This window comes from Marmota monax, unplaced genomic scaffold (assembly GCF_021218885.2).
Source record: "Marmota monax isolate L192 unplaced genomic scaffold, Marmota_monax_Labrador192_F-V1.1 WCK01_AAM20220418_F8-fsc01640, whole genome shotgun sequence".
In the NCBI taxonomy this organism is placed as follows: Eukaryota; Metazoa; Chordata; class Mammalia; order Rodentia; family Sciuridae; genus Marmota; species Marmota monax.
The window spans coordinates 31281-39296 of NW_026692319.1; positions in this window are offsets into that span (position 1 = coordinate 31281).

Consider the following 8016-nt stretch of genomic DNA (forward strand, 5'->3'; position numbering starts at 1 on the left):
TGCAAGACTCTAATCACGATGCATCAAATTTTTGACTCTTTTGTCCTTTTATTTAATCCAGCAATATGTGCATAAAATACAGTAATATTGGACTATGTGTCTATATATTAAAGTTGTAATAAAATTTTATAAATTTAAGTTCAAAAAAGAATTTAATGATGGATTACTGAGTTAAGTGAGAGCTGCTGTGAGCCTCCAAATCTGACTGAAAAAATGTATTATAAGTAAACTTCCAGTACTGCCAAGACAACCATTATGAAAAACCATATGGATGCTCCTCAAAAAATTAAAAATAGAACTAACATATGTGAATTGAAGTTCTTCATAGAGGTTGGGTTTGTGTTTGGGAACTTCCAGGTTGTTTGGATTTTGCTGATTGGATCAACAAGACCCTATGGAGAGATGGAGTAGATCTGCAAGGTTAGGTTGTGTTGGACTACTTTTGGTCCTTTTTGAGAGCCATTTTATCAATATCAGTGTCTGACCTGACATTTTTATGACAACTGGGTAATATAAGTTAACCTCTGGCTTCTCCCAACCTTAAGTCTGGGAATGAGATGGAACAAGAATCCTATAAGGAATTTCTCCCATCTTGTTGAAAACAACATTTGGATCTTGAAGATTTCCTAGCCTCTATATCTGCCTATTAAAGACTCCATCTACCTTCTTTTGGAAATTTAGAAGCTTGTGTAAGCTTCATGGAAAATTATGTCTTTCAGGATAACTTGAGTTCCCAGGGCATGTTTGCTCATATTTCATTCAGAATAAACTATTCCCTATTTTAGAAAGCAGAATTATTTTCATAGTTATACATGATCCAGCAATCCCACAGTAATATATATATATATATATATATATATATATATATATAATGAAATAGACATATCAAAGAGATACCTGCACTCCCATGTTATAGCAACATTGTTCACACACACACATACAAATGCATGATGTTATGCATGAAATCTAACAAAATAGAACTTGGGGAAGTGGAGAGTAGAATGGTGGTTATCAAGGGCTGGGGATAGGTGATAATGGGGAGATTTTGGTCAAATTTTAAAGAGTTTCAGTTAGATAGGATGATCAAATTCTAGAGATCTCTTATACAGTATGCTGACTATAGTTAATAATAATGTATTCCAGACTTGAAAACTGTCAAAAGTAGATTTTAAATGTTTTCATTGCAATAAAAGGTGAGTATGTGAGGTGATGATATGTTGGTTTGTTTTATTCATTTCACAGTTTGTGTGTATGTGTGTGTGTGTGTGTTTGTGTTTGTATATATATATATATATATATATATATATATATATATATCTTACATATATAAACTTTTAAAATATATAAACCTATCAGAACTTCACATTTTATTCATAAAAATATACTTTTTTGTCATTTAAAAGGTAGATTATAAAATATAAACAAACAAAAGAAAGGTAAAAGACGGCTAACGGTGTCTCACAGCATTCTGAGCACTTCACAGAAGAAGAAATAAGAATGGTGAAAGAATATATAAAAAATGTTGAATATCTCTAGCAATTAGAGAAATGCAAATTAAAACTACACTGAGATTCCATCTCACTTCAGTCAGAATGGCATTTATCAAGAATACAAGTAACATAAATGTTGGCTAGGATTTGGGGAAAAAAAATTCACTCATATTACTGGTGGGATGGTAAATTGGTGCAACCTCTCTGGAAAGCAGTATGGAGATTCTTCAGAAAACTTATAATGAAACCACCATTTGACCCAGTATCCCACTCCTCAGCACATACCCAAAGGAATTAAAGTCAGCATACTACAGGGACATAGCCACATCAATGTTTATAGAAGCTCAAATCACAATAACAAAGCTATGAAATTGACCTAGGGACCCTTCCACAGATAAATGAATAAAGAAAATGTGGTATACATGCACAATGGTATATGACTCAGGCATAAGGAAAAATGAAATCATGATATTTGCCAGTAAATGAGTGGACCTGGACACTATTATGCTCAATGAAATAAGCCAATCCCCCCAAAACAGAGGCCAAATATTCTCTCTGATATGTAGATGCTAACACAAAATAGGGTGGGGGGAGGGAAGAATACAAGTTCATTGGATTAAACAAAATGAAGGGAATGGAGGAGAGAGAGGAATAGGAACGATGGAAGAATGAATCGTACACAACTTTCCTGTGTTCATATAGGAATGCAAACCAGTGAAACTCCCTTTGCAACTGCAAGAATGGGATCATATTTAGAATAAGTTATACACCATGTATGTATAATATATAAAAATATACTCTACTATCATGTATATTTAAAAAAAAACAAATTTTAAAAAGTACTTGTGAACTGGACCTACTAAATTTGAACTAATGGCTAAATTAGTAGAGAGATTGGTCAGATAATGTCTGTATCAGCCAGTGAATGGACAAAATCTGGGTTAATTTTCTGCATAAGGGTGTTAATGTTTCTGTAAATACAAAAATAGATATCTTAAAACCAGAGTTTTGTTAGTGTTCCAAAAAAGTTGCATATTTTTATGGAATACAATATGCTGTTTTATTATTATGATTAAATCTCTCTGTTTGGATCTGTTTCTACCTCCTCTATCCATTCCACTCTTTCTAAACCAGAAACATAACTGTGGCTCTTTAGTAATAATATGGAACTTTGACCTGTAGCTCTATGTATTGTTTATTTTTCATAAAGCATTCTGTTTATTTCAAAAATTACTTTTGAATGTCACACTTCAGTAGAATAGATCTAGAAGTATGAGGCTGGATTTTGTATTTCATTTTTATTTTGCAATAATTGAATATGTTGTTTATCATCTCCCCTTCTGTCTTACCCAAGAGGTAATATCTCAAACTGTAATTATTTTCATTTACCATTTCTCTCTCTCTCTCTCTCTCTCTCTCTCTCTCTCTCTCTCTCTCTCTCTCTCTCTCTCTCTCTCTCTCTCTCCTAGGAATGGAAGCCAGGGATGCTTAACCACTGAAAATATCACCAGCTCTTTTATTTAATTTATTTATTAATTTTTAATTTTGAGGCAGGTTCTTGCTAAGTTGTTCAGGGCCTTGCTAATTTGCTGAGGCTGGCTTTGAACTTGGATCCTCCTGTCTCAGCTTCTGGAGCTGCTATAATTACAGGCTGGAGCCATTGTGACCCCACTTTATTGACCAGTTATTGGAATTAAGCATCCAATTCATAATGATCTTTTCTTTATTCTTTTTTACTGTTGTCTGGTACTTCATTGTGTGAATGTACCACCGTTTATTCCAAGAATCTTTAACCTCCAGATATTAAAATTATTTCCAATATTTTGTAATTATTGGAAAAAGATTGCATGCTTGTGGTTTTGATAGGGATGAAAGTATTTCTTCAATAGGAATTCCTAGAAGAGAGATTATTGTGTCAGAATGTAAACACATATGTGGTTTTGTTAGATATGGCCAAATTTCCCTGCATTAAGGTTGCAACAGTTTGAATCCTGTATGAGTGCACTGAGTGTGTTGTGGTACTTTTAGAATTTTGCCAAACTAACACAAAGAAACAGTATCTCAGTGTGGTTTCTGAGGTATTTCTCCTATTATGAGTGAAGAGGAACATCTTTTCGTATATTGAACATCCAGGTGTACATTTTGTGAATTGTCTGTTCATGCCTGTTGCCAATTTGCTATTAGCTTCCCGAAACCCTGCTGTTTTTCTTATTCTCCTGCCAACAGCAACACCACATAAGGAAGGGAACCTAAGTATTATGTGTAAACAAAATCTCCCAAATGTTTATCTGGGGTCATATACCAGGCTGGTTGCTTAAAAAAAAAGAAAACCAACTCAGTAGTACAGATGAACTAAACTCTCTTCAGTTTTGTGTTTTGAAAAGACTGGGATGGGTCTTAGGGTTCTATATTTTTAACAACTACCCTGGTGGATTTGGTGACCAGGCATGTGTAGGAACTATTGGTAAGACTGGATTTTCCATAGTGACACCAGATTCATGACCATTTGCAGGGAAGAGAAAGATTGCCTAGTGTAGGGTGGGCTAGGGGTTTGGTTGGGGAAGGATGCCCACACCTCAGGAACATACTAGAACGTCCTAATTTACCTGAACACTTTACCCATCAGCTTTGTCCTATCTGGGAAATGTTATTCAGTCCATTTCTTTTTCTTTTTCTTTTTGGGGTATTAGGGATTGAACTCAATAGTTTTTATCCACTGAACTTCATCTGCAGCCCTTTTTAAATTTTATACAGAGTATTGCTAAATTGCTTAAGGACTTTCCAAGTTGCTGAGGCTGGGCTTGAACTTGGGATTCTCTTAGATCAGTCTCCTGAGTTGCTGGGGTTGTAGGCATGAGCTGACACACCTGGCTATTCAGTTCATTTCTGATCCTCCAAATGCAACTGGATCCCCAGGCAGCTATTTTTTAAAAATTATTTATTTATTTGTTCTAATTAGTTATACATGACAGCAGAATGCACTTTGATTCACAGTACACAAATGGAGCACAACTTTTCACTTCTCTTGTTGCACACAAAGTAGGATCACACCATTCATGCAATCATACATGTACTAGGGTAATGATTTCCATCTCATTCCACCATCTTTCCTACCCCCATGCCCCTTCCCCTTTTCTTCCTCACCTTTTTGTTCCTTAGAGCTGGTAAGAACACAGCATTAAATAGAACTATATGTTCTTTAGTCATGTAGAGTGGCTACAGATTTCACACCTGATTTACCACCTTCTTCACATTTCCCTGGCTGTTACATCTCAGATTTATTCTAAATTCTCAGAAATACTCAAACTCTGCTTGTTTGCATGACCTGATATTGTAGATTGCTGACATTGGTTGACACCATTCCATTTATTTATTTATTTATTATTCTAATTTGTTATATATGACAGCAGAATACATTACATTTCATATTACACATATAGAACACAATTTTTAATATCTCTGGTTAGACACAAAGTAGAGTCACACCATTCATGTCTTCATACATGCACTTAGAGTAATTATGTTTATGTCATTTCACTGTCTTTTCAATCCCCTTGCCCCTATCTTCCCCTTCCATCCCTTTGCCCTATCTAGATTTCCCTTTCTTTCTTTCTTTCTTTCTTTCTTTCTTTCTTTCTTTCTCAAATTAACGGTTTCTTGGTTTGAACTGACATTTGGCTCTGAGGAAAGTAGTTCTTAACTTCTAGGGGCATTCTATGTGAGTAGAGTTCATGGGCCACAGCACAGAGATTCATTTGTGGGACTGAAACACCTCTCCCAAAGAAGTGTTTGCATAACAAGGGTCTACTTTTTACTGAGAACCAACAGTTTTGTACATGGAAGTCATGGGGATGGATAAGTAAAGTGCTTTTGATTTGCTTCCTGAAATGTTTCCTGATATGTATGGAAGAGGCTGAGCTTTAGTTGGAGGTGGGGCTATAAGGTAAACATACCTTTTATCACTAGGTTATAATACAATAATTGACAACTCAGTAACAATTTAAGTCCCTGATCCCCAATTTTTTAAAGCTCTAAATCTTTCTGAATAAAAAGTAAGTGCATCTCTAAACAACAGAGCAATATTTTTTTTTTTTATTTTATGAAATGGAGAGAGCTATGTTTATAATGACATTATCCTTCTTATGTAGAAAAGAGGTGATGCTCTTATTTTTCTAAGCAATAGTTTAATTCAAACAAAACTGAGAGAGTGTATTGCTCAAAAGAGCTGAGAAGGTGAAGTAGGAAGATAACAGGAGAACTGAGTTCAGAGTTGGGTGACACATGAAGAGAATGTGTTTGTATTGTGCCAACTTTGTCTTTTCTTCCCCCACTTTCTAAAACTTAGGCCTAATTCCAACAATGAAGTTAGGATTGCATTAGTAGAGACCTAAAATTGCTCGGAGAAGAACAAAATCCCAAGTGTGACTTAAGTTTGAGACATGGCCTAGGGTCATAGAAAGTGGAAGGAAGAAATCAATGGTTCTTTTTCTCTAGGTAATAAGGACGCTCCCCACAAATCATAAATGAGAGGAAATGTGTTAGAAGCACTGTCCAGTGTACAGTCTGGATATTCCACTGGAGTTATACAATTTTCCCAGGGGAAAGAAAGATTCTGAAGGAATCTTCTTTAAAAGTCATTTTAGTCATTAAAGTATCACATCTCCCTTTCTCATCAATGTCAAGAATCCAGAATCTTTCCTGTGCTTTGCCCTCCCTGTAGGTTCACTTCATTTAAGAGTTGATTAAAATTGAATGAGTGCCCTCCACTTGTGTTATTAATTTCCAGTCCTTCTCTAGAACCTATCATTTTCTCTTTGATGGGGTTCTCTCTTATCTACCTGTTTTTTCCTTGAAGACTATTACCTATATGTAGAGATGTCCACCCCATCTCTCTCTCTCTCTCTCTCTCTCTCTCTCTCTCTCTCTCTCTGCAAATAGAATGTGTTTAATATTCTCCCAAAGGATATTTATTTTATGTGTCATTTTAGAAATACTATTATGGAATAAACATGTCATTGTGAATGAAATAGAATGGATAGTTGTGTCTTTTACTCCTCAAAAGCTAGAAGGAATAAGAAAAAACTACATTTTTAGATTTGGGTTGATGTGTTATAATGAGACTAGTCATATGGCAACAGAGTGCTTAATATTTAATTTGTAGAATCCATGAATTCTTGCCTCCTGTTGCTCATTGTTTCACATGGTTAAGTTAAAGGTGATAGATGAAGCAGAGGTGCTCTACTCAAAAACCAAGGGTGGTTGGATTTGCTTCATAGGAACCCAGCAGCTGATCTTGAGTACCTTTCAGAAAAAGGAGACTTGAGCTCATGAAGACCTCCAAGTTTCCAGTCAAATTCAGCAATATATAAAAATAAATCTTTAATTTAGTATGCACTTAAAAAGTGGTAACTATGTTAATAGGGCAGGGTTTTTCTTTTACTGGCTTATTCAAGAAAGATTATTTTTTCATCTCCACTGAGAAAAGAACAAGAGAGGATGTGGTTAGGTTAGATGACAGATTGAGTTTTCCTCTGGTTAGAATTTATCTTGTGGTTGTGAGCTCTCTTCTCCATGAGGGAAGTAGTTTTTAGAGTATAGATGCTCCAGCACTTTTCTTCAGGTGACCTAAATGTTGTTTTCTCCTTTATTTGAAAATGTTTTTATTTTGAGTTCTACTAGTTGTAACTAATTAATTCACTCATAATTTAAAAATTTTAAAACACTGGTAAAATTTTGGAGACTAGCAAGTGAGATGAGATTTATGACTTGTAGAGATATTTGATGACCCCAATGGTGACATGTCCAAAAGGATGGAAAAAAATCTATGATTGGGCTTAAGTTTCTGCTTGGAAATGAGATAATAAAGATGGATTTTTTTAAAGGCTCATTTATATGGAGAAATTCAACAAATAACAAAACCATGCACACTATAAAGAAAAGTTAGTCAAAATTCCTTTTCTTAGAAATCACAAGTTCTCCATGGTGGAACCCAGGATTAAAGTTAATGGGGACTCAGTTTCTTCAATTAATAAATGTCCCACCTAGTCATGAAAAGACTGAATAGAAGAGAGCCCTCTGCTTGGGATATTATCACATGGTATAGAATGAAATCATGAACAAATATAATCCTTTAATTTGTTTATTTGAACTAAGAAACATGAAGGGAAGTTGTTAGTCAGTCATGCATCCTGAGATCAAAGAGTCAGGATATTAATAGCTGGAGTAAACTTATGAGCCAGTACAAACCATAGAAGATTAGGATTCTCTTCTGTAAAGAGCCAAGAATGGAGGAAGCAATCCAAGAGAAATTGAGATGTCCCAGGAGGGAGATAATAGGGCCTCCTTGTCAGTCTTCCATCTTCCTGGAACCTCCAGTCTTCACTAATGATTATCTTGGCTTTGCAGAGAGGAAATTGTCCTTATTTTTTTATCTTCTGTCATGATTCCTATAGTACCTACCTCATCTGGCTCCCCTATCTCCTGTCTCTCTTATGTGGGAGTTGATAGAGGATTGAACAGTTGATGG